Raw genomic sequence first — 15,806 nt, 5'->3', positions numbered from 1 at the left:
ATTTTTAACGCCAAATGCAGAGCGTTGGCTGCCGAGGGGATCAAAGGGTGAGGAAAGTGCCGGCAGAGGGCGAAAAAAATTCAAAGAAATACCCCCATAAATCATGCAAGTGGAGTCTGGCCAGAAACAAAAGGAAAACTGCAAGAAAAATCGGGGGGAAAACAGTGAAACGCAAAAAACTCATAAAAATAAAATTAGCCAAAGTGGAGGACACTTTGGCACAGAGAGAGGGGAAAAGTGGAGCATAAATATAAATACACCAAAACGTCAATATAAATGGCTAAAAAATGGCATTCATAAACTCCTAAAAAATATGCGAAGTGCCAATCAACACATTGAAAACCAAACATAACTTTTATTTTAACATCCCAGATCTTACATTTAATGTTCGCTGCCAAAGTTGAAAGCACTTTCATTAAGGAAACTCCTTAAATTATAGGAAACAATTTGGAAAATTATTCATTGGCATATAACAACTCCCCGATCCATTATTTCGAGCCCGGCGAATTTCCCTGAGAGCCCCGAGCCCAATAATTAATGCCTAAACACTTTTCCTCGCTCTTACCTGCGGCTCATGATTTTCGCATATTTCTCAAGAGGTTCAAATACCCGCCTCATTTTCTCTTCTCACCGCGCTGCTAATAATGTGAAAAATAAGAAAATGAAAGGCATTTTTGTCTAATGAATTTCCACGTGCCATCGACTGGAAACCTCCCCTCATTTTTGGCCCGTGGTACGTGCCTGTGTGAAAAGCGCATTTAAATGCGGTTGAGGCAAATTAGTTAATAAATCACACGTGGAAAATTGATGAGTTGCCATTTTCCTCCTTTTTCCGAGGTGCTGGTGGTGGGTTGGGCCTTTCATTTGATTGTTTGCCATTTGTTTGGAAAATTATTTTCCTCATTCTGTTCGGCCTGGGAGGAAGAGGAACTCCCTTAAGATTCCGCCTCTAATTAAGGGGAGTCGAGTTACTCAATTGAATACGAAATTCAGATTATGATTTCAAGCACGAATCCAAAAGGGCAATAAACCAGCCAACAATTGAGGAAAATTAGTAATTGAAGGAAGGCAAGCCAAGAAGTCTTACGAAGCCAACAGAAAAGTTCACGGAATCAAGTCTTACCTTAAAGTTTAGAGGGAAAAAGAACACAAATGAACTCATTGCCATTGTGCGAGCAGTGTTCCCAATATCTCATTGTCATGTAGCTCAAATCGCTCCAACAGTCAACAAACTACAACAACCGACAATCAGCAACTACAACAACCAGAACAACTACAGCGACAACCCGAAGGAAACAACACAAACAACACTTTGCATGTGTAGCCGAGGTTCCACAAACAAAGAACCCTGCCACACAAACAACAAGAGCGGCCAACAAACAAACAACCCAAAAAGCTGAGGGGGGCGAAGAAAACAAAACCAATCCAAACAAGTAGAACTTGTCTAGGCCTAAATTCAGGGGCGGGGACCTCAGAACGGGAGGTTAGTTCTTAACTTTCAACAATACCTCATGAACATAACGTCGTTTTTTAAACTTAACATATAAACAAATGGTTTAACGTACGAAAAATCTTTCAAATATTTTTGATAATATCATCATTGGGTAATCAAAATGGTACTATACTTAACAACTTATGTTGATACCACCACCTAGTAACGTTATGAAATTTTTTCTACTTATATATTTCATAAAAATTTTAAAGGTCCTGTCTTTTTTAATAATTATATCATTTTTAATAACCCCTCTGAAGCCTATTCCAGCTCCACCACTGATCATCTCTTGCATGACCAACAAATGTTTCCCTCGAGATTTCTTTGTATTGGTTTCTAGAAATAAGGAGACTCCAACTTTGGCTGTGCCCCCAGGCCATTTAAATGACTTTTCTTTGGCTCTATTTGCCGGTTCGGTTTCGCTTAGCCTTATTTTATTTTTTATTTCTATTTTTCCTGCACTGTGCTCTTTGCAGGCCCAGGCCTGATGTCTAAAGTCAAGATCACAAACGTGATTTGTTGTTGCCGTGGCTCTAGCTTTTTGCTCATTTTGGCAAATGTTCCAAAGACTCTGGAAGATCGTGATCTTTAAACTAAGCAACTCCGTGGCTCTAAGGCTTTGTCTTTGCATTGTTTTCTTGCCAACTTTTTTATTTTGCTATTTTTTAGTGCTGTTGCTGACTCGATCAGTCGTCACTTTGGTACACAAAAAAAAATAGCTGGGGAGATACTTCCTTTGCCTGTGGTTTGTTTTGGTGTTGCCCGATTTATGTTTGTTCATTTATTTTGACAAAGCCTGTGGCTCTTTTTCGAGCCAAACGAAATTGTGTGGGTGTCCCTGTGGCCGTCTCTTTCTAACCAGCCTATAGCCGTCTCTTTTTATCTGTTTGTGCGGCGCCGCGCCAGCGAAAGATTTGTGTGTTTATGTAGAAGGAAAACCCCCTGCCCGGTTTTTATCCACTCTGATTGATGTGGGGCACATTAATCAAGCCATTGAAGCGGCCGTCCGTTTGATGTTGGTCCGATTTTTGATCAAGCGGTCTTGTGGCACTCATAACATCCCCCCTCTTTCGCAACCATCTGTATATAGTATGACCAGGTCTGTAATCGAAGCGATCACCAAGTGATTTTGGTTTCGTTTACCGATCGCACGCTCGTTTCTCACTTGACGAGCGTTTTATTTTCGTTTGTTTTTGGCCAAGTTAATGGGCAATTTGTTTTCAATTAATTGGCTTGTTGTGTTAACTGCCTACTGATTACCCAAGTGCTCCGGGGCTTCCGTTGAATCAGAATGCTCAATCTCACCAACGATCTCTGATCGTTTTCACTTGCACTTTTTCCCTACTTGCTGATCATAAATTGTCTGTGAATGAGATGCAAACTTTGCTGTCCGTTAAGAGAGATCAAAGGAAAGGCGATGGACAGTGGGGCTTATAAAGGATTTGAGAGAATGATATAAAAGATAGGAATAAACATTGGGAATTATAAGGAAAAAATTGGAGTATCTTTTATTTGTATTTTTAAGTGAATGGAATATATAATTTGGGTTACAATTTAGAAATACTTTTTTTATTTTAAAATGTGGCACTATAAACTTTTAACTGCTAAAAGGAAAAGAAAAATAAATCTAAGTAAATTAAAGGTACCAATAAGAGCTATGCTTTAAATAATTATTTCTATTAAGGTGATAAATGCCCAAACCCCAGGACGCCCACTGTATTCTAATGAATATTCCCCACTATTCCCCACCAGACCGTGCAAAATACGTTTTATGCCACATTAACAAATGGGAGCAAAAATTTCGAGAGCTGGGGTAGATGGGAGGAGCCAAGTTAGTCTGGTCCGCTGCCCTTTTTGATATGCCGCCATCGTCTCAGTTTTTCTTAGAAATTGTTTAGGGGCAAATGAGGAAATGCTAAACACTGAACTCATCCATGAAACTGGGGGCATTCGAAATGGAAATGATCGCGGACAGCTCTGGAAACTGAAAGATGAAGATGAATGGCAGGCGGTCTGGGATGTGTCTTTGAAGTTGAATTGCTCTGTGTTCATTAGCTCATTGCCACTAATTTGGTTTCGGGGCACAATTTGCATACACACATACAGCTCCTAGAAGTCTTAATTGTTCGTTTGAAGTTGCGTGATGTGGATGGAAAAAGATCAGTTTTGACTAAACATGAAAATTGTCTGAGAAACTGTATACAGTTGATGAACTTGGCTGGTGTCTAAGACTTTCAATTAAGTCTAAAATTATCAGAAACAGTACATATTCTAGGTAAATTGAGTACAAAGAAGTGTGAACTTTGTTTCTTTAAATTCCTTTAAATCCGTATCCTTTTCCTTTATTTAAGCTTTAATAAATATCTTTGTGGCCTTCTTTTAATAGTATTTGTTTCAGATTTTCCCTTTGTTGTTTCCCATTTACCTACTTTTCCAATCGCAACTTAACCTTATGACCACATTTTGTCGATTCTTGGGTCGGAAGTGGAAGCCGCACAAACCCAAAACACACACACCCACCTTTGTTGGAGCTCGGGCATCTTGGAAATTTAGTTACACCCAAGTATAACCAACCTAGAAAAGTGTCTAAGTAACTCATACAGTTAACCACTTAGAGGTGTTGGCTTACATCTTTTTTGTTGTCTTTTTAGTTGTTACCTTTTTCCGTTGTTTTGCTCTTTTTAGCACCCCCCTCACACTTTTTCCCACCACCCCTTGAAAATGCCTTGGGGCCGGGAAAGTGTGAAAAGACGTAAGAAATGCCGCGCGCTTAAGCAAAATCTATACATAAAAGCCAACTTTCTGCACTATAAAAAAACCTCTTTTACATGACATGACACAATTTGTTGGCACTGTAGCCGTGTTGTTGCTGTTGCTGAAAGCGCTGTTGTTGTGGCTCGGCCACTTCGACATGTTTGTCTGAGGTTCACTTCAGGTAAACCAAACTTCGCAGCTTTTTATGCACTGGAAACAATGTTTTCATTTGAAACTTTTGGCATAATTCAAAACGTTCTGCAATAAACAGTTTCAAAGTCAAAGAAACAAATTCATAAATTTGTTGACTTTTTAATAACTCATTTTCTTACTTAGGTTTTTAAAAAATATTCAGAATATAAAAAAAGATGTAACACAGATAACGTAATAACTAAAATTAAAAAAAGAATAAAATTAAGTCTACTTATTCCATTAAAAATAATATTAGATTGCTTAGATTATATCATATTGTATAGTATGTTCTGAAGGCTGCGGTCTCAAAAGATTGACTTAAAAGCTTACCGCACCTATGGAAAACTTAAATTTTTTTTTTAATTTGTATACGATAGTTTCTTTCAGTGCACTGTCCTGCTGATAGTCTGCTTATTTCTGCTGCTCTCGTGATATTTTGCCGGGTTTACCTCAGCGCTGTTTGCTCTGCCAACCCGCTCACCTTCTGCATCTTCGTCGCTTTGTTTATCGCGTGTGAAAATATTTTTTGCACTTTTAGTTTTGCCCAAAAGTTTTCGGCACACATAAAAATGTTTAAGTTTTCGGCAAGAGCCAGAAAAAGGAGATTGCCGAGGAAACTGCATAAGAAATGGTTTATACGAACCGTGCTCTTTTGCTTTTGAGAGATTTTCTGCTTTTCAAGTGGGGAAATTAAAATACTAGTGGGAGAAATGTTTTAATTAAAAGTGAGAAGATTTGCTGGTTAAATTTGGGTATGTCTTTAACAGGAATAATTTCTGGATCACGGAATTAAAAAGTCACCTTGAAATAAAAGTTAATATAATGTTTTTGTTCAATATTAAAACGCCATTAATATAAATACAAATTTAAAATTTTGTTCACAAATATTTGGGTACCAATATTAAAAGTAAAGCTGAAAAATGAAATCCGTGCAAATATGTTGCACTTCGTTAAGCAAAGCCAAAGAGTGATTTAATCAAAGTTTATTAATAAATCATGAACGAAAATTGAGCAAAAGCAGTCGAATGCATTCGATTGGCTGTTAATTAACATATCGGCAAAGTTCAATTAATTGGCAATCAATCATTTTTAATGAAACAACAACGGCAACAAGTCGGAGACTTGTTAGCGAGGATACCACGAAGAATCGGGCGACACTATCGACTCCCGGCGATCTTGAACTCTGTGCGGAGAAGGCTGGAAAAACTAGAGGATGGAAAAATGGTAGAAAAATAGGAAACGTGCCTCGGCTCGCGGGGAGATGCAGAAATAATGCTGCAATTCTATTGAGCAGCCAGCAACAGGGAAACGTGCCACACGATTGACAAGCGGTTTTGGCCTGGCCTGGGGGACTTTGGCCCCCCCCAGCACCCCACCCCTGGTCTGCTCCGAGCCAACTTTTTCCGCCTCTGGCAGAGTGGCCTGCAGCTGCAGCTCCGATGGCAAAAGCTGCCAGCCAACCTGGCCGAAGAGCGGCTCAGTTGCGGGTGCCACTGCTTTTGGCATTAACACCCCCACGCCCCTGGCCAAAAGCGCCCCATCATGGCCAAGATCCAGGGATCCAGGGATGCCCCGGGAAACTGCAACTTCAGCGAGGCAAAGTGCTTGCAGACCGAGGATGAGTGGGGTATTTTGTGGGAATAGTTTAAAAAGTCAGCGGAAAAACGTTGTGGCAAAGGCAGTTAGTTAGTGGCAAAGGACTGCCAAAGGTGGCAGGTAAAAGGTACAGGGAATGGGTATCAACTTTAGTCAAAGTTCAACTAAACTAATTATATTTTGACACACAAAATTTATGCTGTCTCTGTAGCATTTAATATCATAGCATAATAAAACAAAGACCAAAAAATATTTAGAGAATGAGTTCCTTAGAATATGTTCAAATATATTTAAATTTGTATAGATAAGAACAAAATTATCATTTGATGAATTGTTAAAAAATAACAATCTAGTCACGACATAAATCACAATTTCCGCGCTGCCATCCCTCGGTTTTTGTAATCTTAGCAACTTACCGAACACCGAGCAACAAGCTATTAAACTTCTCATTTGGCTAAGAGAACAGCTCTCGGGAGCCTCGCTCGGAACTCCTCGACCATACATATTTCAAACAAATTTATTTGCGCCTGCAATTTACCAGGCTCCTTCAGCTGGCCAGAAGGGGACGGCACGAGGGCGAACGAAAGAGGTAGAACTACTTGAGACGGAGTGCAACAGAATCTACAGGCATAATTAAAACGTTACAACAGCAGGCAAATGAGGAAGCCGAGGAGGAAATCCAGGGTCTTTTGGGGCAGTGAGCCGGGGAATGGCTTGGGAGGAGTCATATCATGCAACTGCAGCACTCAACATTCAGCTTTGGCAGACAAGTTGCGCATGCGCCCGATGCAAATTAATTTCCAGCACTTTTCTCTGCGCCCCAGCCGCTTACTTGCAGCGAAAATTATGCTAATAACAGTAGTTTATTAAAATTATCGAAGGCAGTTACACAGAAAAAAAGGAGGAGGTTTAATAATTGGTAAACTCAAACTATGGTATGACTTGTAAGTGCACTTGAGAAAGCCTCCAATAAATCTTAAATACCTTTTTTCCCGCCAGAGAATGGGCCCAATTCAACTCAATTTCCTGGCATTTTTTTCCGCTCACAATTGGCCTTTGACGAATTGTAAATTTGTTGGCCATGTTGGCAGCACTTGTTGTATGCCACAAAGTTGCCATGCAATATCCTCCGCCTCAGAGTCCGCCAATCAACTTGTTAAACTTTTGCTCTCTCGAAATTGCCCATGTGTGAAATGAAATGCACGAGCATGAGAACAGAGCGAGACGGATGGCAATCAAATGAAAGAGACAGACGACAGTCAAGAGAAAGAGACAGTGGGTGAAAAGGAAAAGGCCACGCACGCGCTTTTTCACTTAGTTTTCATGGGAGTGTGTGGGAAATTTGTTGATTAAACTTGTGCAGAACTTTTTAATTGCCTCGATGTAGTCGCAGTCGAGGGGAATATTTGACTTGGCCCGAGGTGAGCGAAATATGCAAAAGCGAAGGGGACAGCACGAGCGGTGAAGACAGAGAGGGCAGGCTCATGAACAGTGGGTGCGGAAAGTTTGCTGACAAGCTTACACGATTTTTGTGGGCTCATGATGTATGCATAAACTCCTTCCTGCCCGGCGGTGTGCATATTAGAAAAGTTTCTTTGATCCCAGAAAAAACTTCTATTAAATTTAATAATAACCTAGTGTTGTTTACATCACACTGTGAAACTCTTGCATTCAAAGCACAAACACCTTTGGCTTACAATATTTATGAGGTGACAGAACTGAGCTCTAAATTGTTGGCCAATACGAATTGCAAGAAGCTTAAAATCCTGCCACTGTAAGAGGTTTTCAGTTTATTAAACCACGTCTCAGTTTCAAATTGCCTTTGAAAGTCAACCATAAAATGACCAATTCTTGTCGGCCCTTGTCATATTTGACCTTCTTCCCCAGGACCGTTTCAAATAAAGTTTAATATTTAATAATCCGCTTCAGTGCACAGAGGAAGTACTCCACACCAGGTCCCTGGGCTCGCCAAGGTCCAGGCCTCCCATACGATTTGGCTGCAGCCGTGTAATGATCTATGGCGCCTTAAGTCAAGATTTATGCCCTCAACCTCGACGATTGGTATACTATACATGGTAGGAGGCAGCAGCTTTGGGAGGAGTATAAAAAGTATAAAAAAAAAGAAGCAACAAACACCGAGAGGCCATAAAGCCAAAGAGGCGAAAAGTTTTATGCAGAAGTCGAGCTCCTTTTTTATACAATAAAATAAATAAAACAGACAGAGCGCGGAGTGAAGGAGGCATAAAATTGTATAAATTTATGAGGGCACCCAGTTTGGAAGTCCTAACGGCCTTCGATGTTTGCTTCTTGTATTTGGCTCTTTTTTTAGAATTTAATTGGACATTATATCGCATATTCTTATATAGGCAAAATCAATGCCTTGCCATATATCAAAAGGCGAAAAGTCCGGGGGAAGTGGGAAGAAACGTGGGCCATCCAACGGTAATGGCCAAAAAAGCTTTGCCATTGTCTGGGTTAGTTTCAGCTGCTTCAGCTTCGATTGTTGCTCTTGGCATTATTTATGGTTACTTAGCCGACTGCCGCCGGAGATACACCCCACCATCGCTCCTCCGATCTCGCCGATGTGTGAACAAAAAGTTATATCTTCCACCATGGGAACGGGACCATCTGGGAATGGGAATCACACTCCAGTGCGGCCAACTTCCTTCTTTGCCTAATCACTTTGCTTTTCCTCCTACCGATTATTTTGTGTATGAAAAAAAAAACAAATTTTACCATATTGTCAAAACATTCATTCGAATGTAATAATCGGATAAGTGTTCTTCCGCATATACTGGCATTGCCTCATTCCACACAATACTACAAATTATAATATTGATACTTTTAATATATATTATAATTTGAATATATATTATTATCGATATTATTAGCTGGTACCTAAAAAATAAAAATTCTGAAATTATGAATGACAAAAATTCCATAAATTTCAGTAATCAAATTATGATTTCTTTTTGTGTAGTCTTACATATCTCCATCTGTCCAGTTGGGCAAAAAAGCTGTCGCATCTAAAGCGCTTTATCTTTTCTCTATTGTGTTTGTGAGGCGTGATGCAAGCCAATGCCACGCCCACTGAGTGTCGTCTATACGCCCACGGTCGACTTAACTGGCGCCAGTTTTTAAATCGGCTTAAATTATGAATGGCTCCGCCAGAATGGGGCGATAAGTTCGGAGAAGCTGATGTGGAATGAGCAGAAATTGTCTTTCCTTTATTATTATTAAGATGTTTACTTTTGGGACTAAATGAAGACTTTGCTTAAAATGGCCATGGAGTGTATTGAATTTTAATAAACTAAAATTTAAGCACAATTTTGTCAAAATAAATATATAAATATTTGCCTTTACTTAAGTCAAAAGCCTTTTATAGCTAATCTGCCTTTCCCAAACTATATTAAGCAGTAATAAAAGCAGACCCCTTCTCATAGATTTTAGCAAGACTAATTAATGGTTATACTTAACAGATAATTACCAACCAAAAAAATTGTCAAAACAAATCCCTGGGCCAAGTTATTTGGCAAAACAGAACCCTTTACCCTTCCACTTGCCAAAAATATTCCGAATGCCTAGCATCTTAATTGCTCGGACCCCAAGCAGACCTGTTTAGGAGTCATATGTTTATCTGGACCCAGGACAATAATGCCCGGCATTAGATGCGCATAATGCCCTACCCTAATTAATGTTGACATGGGATATATTTTTTGCACCCCTGCCTTAATATTCCTTAAGCTTTTATGTCCACTGTCCCCAGCTGGAGATATGCAAAGGACGAAAAGAATGGAATAAAAATCTGCTAGATTAGTGCGTTAACAAGGGGTCATCAGCTGGACCATTCATGACAGGGCCAAAGAAATGTCTACCCTCGTCTTGATTTGCAGATTATCAGTCCGTTTAATGGAGAAATTTAATTTCGTTCCATTTCTTCTTATGGCCCGGAAAATTTGCCAACCTTTAACCTCAAGAGCAGATTTTCTGTCTCGCCTTTTTTCGGTTATAATTAATTTCGAATGTCAAATTACGGCACGACACCTCTGACAGGATGACAAGTGGAACTTTATACACATAATTAAATAATTTTCTTTTTACGTTACTTTTTTTTGTCACTTTTTTGCCACTTTTGGGTGGAAATAAAAGTTAAGCTGCGAAGTCGCCGGGCTTCACCTGGCTGGCAACTTTACTTGCATAATTTACAATTCTTTTCTGTTGCTGTTGCTCTTTTGGTTCTCATAAATTAAGATGAATCATGAAAAATAAAAAGTAAAAATGCGTCAACTAATTAAAATGGCTGGACGATGGTAGAAAAAATGCAAGGGCCAAGGGAAGGTGAAAGTTAAAGGCCAGAGACGCAATGACATCGGATTGAAAGTGCTTAATGTGAGGGAAAATTGCACAGACATCAGCATGACTCGGGGAAATTTCAGGAAGTATCGGACTACGAAATACCATGGAAATGTATTTTTAAAAAAATATAAACTTTAAGCCTATTAGTAGCTTTTATAAAAAAAAATAAATATTAAATGTCAAAATTAGATAAACATTTTTTTTTCTTTTTCTAATATATTCTTCTTAAAAATGATATGTGGCTATCAGAAATATCTAGTCTCATTAAATGTTCATTCCCAGTCTGAAAAAGCCCTGACAAAAGCCCCCATTAATGATATTTCTTTGTGAGCGCGTTTTCCACGAATTAATTGAAATATTGCCGGGATGTTGGTGCGCCGATTGAAAGGGAAAATTTGTTGCGGCTACGCGAGAGCATTGTAATCGCCAGAACAAAGGACACATAAATCTGCTGCCCGCCAAGGAATGCGCCGTATTCTTTTCAGTTTTGGTTCTGCCTTTGGTCATTTAAATTGCCCCCTGACTTTGGGGACCTGGCAACTTGGCGACTTTGAGGCCCCAGCTTTAACTATGCCGCCTTCTTGTTGCGCCTTGTTAACTCGACCAAGAAGAGCCACAAAAAAATGCCAACCAGCCCAAAAAAAAGAACACACAAAAAAGTACAACAATTCAGGCGTAATGTTGGCAAGGGGAAATTGGAGTTCAGGGCACTTTGCATACAAGTCTCGTTCGGCTGCTGCTTGCGTTCCTTCTGCACTCCACTTAAAAAATCGTTAAGCATAAAAAACAATAAAAGTAAATACCTATAAACACTTAAAATGGCACAGCTCCTCAGCGGTGAGTCGAGTGAGTACATCAGGCAGTAAATACCCGATCCGAGTTGGCCAACCTGGCCAGTTGTAAATGTCAAGCAAATTTGGCTCGCTGCATTTCTCGTTTCTGTGTCCTCAGAAGCTGTGGTTCTACCCAACTTTAACCCCTGCTGTCCCACATAAACTGCTTAACCCCCCTGGCACTGTGGGGGATTTCTGTGACCATGGAAAATCAGGGGGATTTTCACATTTAAAAATAAACTGTGGTGTTAAAGAAGGCGAATAAATAAAAAATTAACAGGGAAACCAGTTTTAAAGTGATTTAAAGTCAAATAAATCAGAGAAAAATATTTTCTTGTGTTAATATAAATATTTTATATGTTGTTTAAGAGGAAAATAAGGAAAGAAATAACATAAAAATATGTATTATGCTCTAAACCGTATGCTTAGTTATATAATCATTGAACATATAATTTAAAGCCATCTCTAACGCCAAATTTACCACATTCTTCTCATTCCAGGTATGTAAATTCCATCAGTACAGCGTTGATTGACCCCTGTGTCCCGGAGCGAGTGAGTGCAGCCACTCTTCCCCAGAGACCCGCATTGATTTATGGCCCTACTCCGGCTAATTTGCCATAATTAGGCACGATAAACACACGAATACGGCCAGAAGAGGGCACTAAATATTTATATATGTGTATATACATTTACTGGCCAGATTACCAACATCGATTTGCACTCGATTTCCTCTCAGCCGGCACTCACTTGACATCGCACATGGCACTGGGGACCACAAATGGAGGCAATTAGGGCCTGCTCTTGAGGTCTCAACTCCGGCCAGATTTATGAATTAGTTTAAAGTGCAATTGGGCTCGCAGTAGCCCATTCTGTGCTCCCTGCAATTATGTCCTAAAGTTAATTTTACTTTGATTCTGCGGGATAGTGCCTGGGCGCTGCCACTATAACTATATAAATTTAATCATAGACATTTAAGGGGCTGGGGCGGACCTTCGTGTAAGCGAAACCGGTTAAATGGGGAGTTCACTGTAAAAAAAAAGGGTGGGAAATGGGAGACAATGATAGCCTGTTTAGCTGCACATTAAGGTTGATAAGGTGTACTTATAAGAAGAACATTTAAACTTAAATGGTTCCATTAGTATGTTTATTTCCAGAACTGAATGAATGAAACTGCTTTATACCAAGCTTAAAATGCACTTTAGGTTATCCCCTTAATTTTTACATTTTTGGTAATACCTATAGATTATACTACCATTTTTTCTTCGTGTTTGTATCATCACCGCCTTCTGGGGCAACCTCAATCTCGGTCTCGGTTTGGGTTTCAATTCCATTTGCAGAGCGTCGGCATCTGAAGTACGGCGCTTGCCAATGGGAATCTCCGCCGATGTCCCCGCTCCAGAGCGCAGCTCCTCCTGATCCCTGGCCATATCCATCCTCCGCCTTGGCTATCCCCTGATTTTCACCACTCCTCCACTGCCCACTTGAGCTGGTATTCTAACGCACTCGAGACTGGTTTCTCAAAAAGCCACTCGAGCTGCCCGTCAAGTGTCTCTGTGTGGCTGGGCTGTCAATAGACATCTTGCCATGACTTGTGTAAAATATATATCTACCAAAAAAAACATATCCAACACTATATCAACGCGTATACAAAAGCTGTATGTTTAGTTGCCTGTGCACACTTGAAGAAATCATAATTATTGCCAGTTAACTTTTTTGAGTGGTCGCAGACTGGTTCATAAATTTACATAAAAGATAAGCACTGTGGTGCCACAGAAATTATTGAGTAAGAAAATAAAAGGCCACTCTGTGTGTGAGCTGCATTTGTCGATCAGAAGAGATCTGAAATAATCTGGGGTCTCCATTAGTCATTTTGGAATGGCTTCGGACACTCATAGATTGGCCAATGGGATCACTTACCGAATATGAATTTTATTTATGTTGTGTTGTCCAGTGTAGATTATTTACTTGTTTTTATTTTTTAAACTGTTGGGGTTTGTTATTTAAAATATAGATAAATTCCTAACTATTTAGGCCTTGAAAAATGAACTATTTATTGGGAACTTCAAAAGCTCAACTATTCCGATAGGTAATCAATTTGCAAAAGATTTTCTTCTGTATGATGAACATCATATTTTGAGAATTAAATACCGATTATTATTCGACCCCTCAGCAATAAAGCAACATGAGGACAAAGGCCATTAACAATCGATGCAATTGTTCGGCTACATTATGGAAAATAATTCACACAACTTTATCAATAGGCCATTTATGGCCCCTACAAAGCCGTCCATTAAGACGCCCATTCAAATAAATCATAAATATTTTGGTTGCATTTGTTTTTGTGATTTTGAAAGTGCGTTTCGCATTACCGGGGCGAAACTGAAATCGAAATCCGTGGCACACATGGCGCAACATGTGGCTAGGTGGCGACCAATTAAGCGACTACCCACCTAGACGCTAGACCCCGGTATCTCCGCAGACCCGGGACTAACCCAACCCATTCCGAATCCGAGTACGACTATGAATCCAATCCCCAGCCTTAACCCAACCCAAACTGCAGCTGTAAATCAACTTTGCAGCTCTCGAGAGGCCCCAAAGACATGCGTGGCAAGAAAGCCAAGTGAAACATACATAAATTAACATCAATAAAGCAGCAGCACAAACTAAGCTCGACTTATGAATACTGGATATACCATATATACACCTATATATGCATACGTATCATTTTTTGCGCTGCCGCATATAAATCATTTTTAATGGCCAGATGCAAGTTGCGAGTTGAGGGCCCTTGATTGCCTCCCTTTCACACTGACGCTGTGCATGTTGGATGGCGCAGGACCATCCTAAAGGACCCCGGCTGAAGATCCGGTTCGGGAAGTCATCTGTCGGATGCCTCGAGGCGCTGCTGATTTGCAAATTTAGATACCATTTGCAGTGCAGCTAAAAGAAATATGCGTATGACATCGTTTTTGGCAAAGTGTTTTTCTGCGCCAATATGTTTTGGCAACACTTGCAAAAAGCTGCAAAAACAACTTGCTGGTGCGTGGCTTCGTCTGAGTGTCTGAGTACCGTTAACTGCAGCGTTTAGATACAAATGCCGAGATAACAAATCGTTGTACAACGCTGTGCGTACAAAGTTTCGCCGCTTTCCTTATTTTCCAGATTTTCCTCCTCATTTTTTTGGTGTGTGAGAAATTGCCCAATCCCAGGCTTGGCCTGCTCCATTTGTTTTGCTCCATTTCGATCTACAAAACCATCTATTCCCTGCACTGGAAAACACTAGGCTAAAGTCTAATAATTGAGAAACATAATTTATGTGATAAAAGATATTGAAACTCTTATTGAAACAGTTAATAAGTGCCATCAACTTTTACCTAAATTTTTTGTAAAATTTTTTCTCCCAGTTATAAAAACCTATCTTTATCTGCAGTATTGCCATCTTTCCATCTGCATCTGCAGTTGTCTATCACTTGTCCCTCTCACTCCTTCGCTGGGGCTCAGATATCCCGCTCCAGCCATCCCCCTCCCGTTTTTTGAGCGACACTTTGACGCGGCCATTTCAAGTGCAATTCGGCGCTGGCTTTTGAGTTCGGCTTTTGACGTGGCCAAGATGGCGGAGTGGTCAGGGAGCCGTAACTGTTATACGCTCACTTTGGCCCACCTGTCAAGCTGTCAAAAGGTATACCGGCCCACCTGACAGCGGAAAAGCCCGCTGATTAACTGCACTTTGCAATTGTCACTATGCTCGGGGTATTTCTAGTGGTTCCCTTTTAAAACTCTTACAAGTTTTATTTTTAAATTCCTTAATAGGACTACATTTAGGCATTTTTACAATTGTTTTCTTGAGCTTCCTGTCGAAAACTTATCTACCGAATTCCCTCCCTTAAATCCGCAATCTTGAGTCATCAACCTTTCTTGTCCGCAGCATTAGGGTCGAAATAATTTTCAATTATCTCCCACCCTTCCCGTGGACCCTTGTGGCGCTACCAAAGGACTCGGGGCCGGCTTCCTCTGGCATATCTTAGCCCCAGATGACATCAAACGCCCCTCGCTTATCTTGCTCAACTTGCTGCCAACTTCCGTGAGGCTTCAGTAATTTTGCAAGCACATTAACAGTTTCATTATTGCTTCTGTATGAATTCAGAGGAGAGCCAAGTCCGCCGCCCATTTACTTTTACAATTTCCCCCACGGACGCAGTTCTGGGCACAACATCAATCTGGCCGAAACTAATCATTTTTAATAACCAATAATTTATTTTTAATCAAATTTTAATGAAAACTTTGCCGCCCCGAAAAGAGGGCGGTCGACCGAAGGCAACGCATGAAAAATTCAACAAAATCTGGAAAACAGGAGAATGCGAGCTGCGATGACCAAGGATATTGGGGACCTGAAGTGGGCCGAACAGTTTGGTCAAAAGGCTTTTGTGGGCCTTGTCATGCATAAAAATTAGAGTAGAACAGAAGCCACTAAGGAGCCGGCCAGGTGGGGGCCCAGCAGAGTGAAGTCTGAGGCGTGGACCAAGATTGAGCTGAAGATTTATTAGGCCCCAGATTGAAGGAGGCTGAGATGTGAGTCTCGCGAT

The 15,806-nt window shown here is 40.4% G+C and overlaps 1 protein-coding gene and 1 long non-coding RNA gene across 2 annotated transcripts in view; both read left to right on the top strand.

Moving 5' to 3' along the window:
• LOC127010837 (uncharacterized) overlaps positions 1-15,448 on the top strand; it is a 30,497-nt gene extending 15,049 nt beyond the window's left edge. Inside the window, exons 2-3 of the long non-coding RNA XR_007763657.1 lie at positions 11,724-11,775; positions 15,149-15,448. This is a non-coding gene — a long non-coding RNA (uncharacterized LOC127010837). The remainder of the gene's footprint in view (positions 1-11,723; positions 11,776-15,148) is intronic.
• LOC108035360 (frizzled) overlaps positions 1-15,806 on the top strand; it is a 94,660-nt gene that overhangs the window by 59,261 nt on the left and 19,593 nt on the right. The window lies entirely within an intron of this gene.

The sequence above is a fragment of the Drosophila biarmipes genome, chromosome 3L (genome assembly GCF_025231255.1).
Source record: "Drosophila biarmipes strain raj3 chromosome 3L, RU_DBia_V1.1, whole genome shotgun sequence".
NCBI classification, from domain to species: Eukaryota; Metazoa; Arthropoda; class Insecta; order Diptera; family Drosophilidae; genus Drosophila; species Drosophila biarmipes.
The sequence above is the reverse complement of the archived record's forward strand: the minus strand, read 5'-3'. Positions and strand labels throughout refer to the sequence as shown.